Here is a 1,155-nt window from a genome sequence, read left to right as displayed (position 1 = left end):
AACCTTGTCTTGCATGCCTACTATCCTTCTTCGACGAGCCAGTGCCATCGCAGAGGGTGCCCAGGTCTTCGCAGACGTACAGAAGGAATACAATCTCTGAGCACTCTCAATGAAGTTTTTTTTTCCTAGCGTACACTTTCTTTTTCATGTATGAAACTCGATTCAAGAGAGTATAGCGAGTGGAGCATCTCAAGCTCTCCTATTTGGAAAAGGCATTGGGAATGCGTAATAATCACATAAATGCGTGAAGATGAGAATCTGAACTCATGCCATGTTCGGATTACTACTGGGTGTGCCATTCTGTACGGAATGAAAGCCTTTGTAGAGGCGGCGTGTCCAAAAAGATGAAACCTTCATCGATTTGAACATGTTAAATATCTACATATATATGAATAATCTTTCCTAAAAGATCAATCTTTAAATACAATAACTAACAAAAGAAAGGTCATCCATTTCATGCTAGTAAGTACTTAGTTGTTTTGAGTTTGAGTGCAATGTATATTCCATCCTGTGAAAAATATTTGCTCAAATAATTACTAGAAAAGATGTGTGAGCTTAATTTGAGAGTATCAAACATGGTCAACAGCTTTATTAACTCTAAATATACATGTAGCTCTGCAGCAACACGCGGCATCTTGCTAGTGGCTACAGGATACCCGGAGGACACGCTGCGGGGTCAGTTTGCGCCCGTCGGCGCCTCAAAACGTGTCCTTATGGCCATGCCTCGAGCTCGAAGCAGCGGTTGTCCTGCACAATTTTATTTTCTCGAGAACCATTTCCATGAGAGGTGATGTGCTGCGGGGTATGTTTCAATAGATGATTGAATTGCAACTCCAGGCCCCTCACGGCCTCGGCCAGCATGGCAACACAAGGAGGGACACTCGAGCCGCTCAATTTTTGAAAAATGTCTGTACAACTTTTCCCATCGTGAAAGTAATGAGGAGAAACTATTTCTAGAATGCGCAACACAACTTGAGTTGTATTGATCTTTTATGCGCGTGCTTAGGGCGCCTTGAGAATTGGCGAGTCTCTTAGTCTTCCTTTTTCTGTTTCCACATCAAGAATCCGCATACGGCCATGGCGACCCCGCAGCAAACTGTCAGCGCCGATGAGAAAGTGGAGACTGAGTCTCCGATGATCCTCATTAAACTCGAT

The sequence above is a fragment of the Nannochloropsis gaditana genome (genome assembly GCF_000240725.1).
Source record: "Nannochloropsis gaditana CCMP526 unplaced genomic scaffold scaffold324, whole genome shotgun sequence".
Classification (NCBI taxonomy): Eukaryota; class Eustigmatophyceae; order Eustigmatales; family Monodopsidaceae; genus Microchloropsis; species Microchloropsis gaditana.
Note: the sequence above shows the minus strand (reverse complement) of the source record.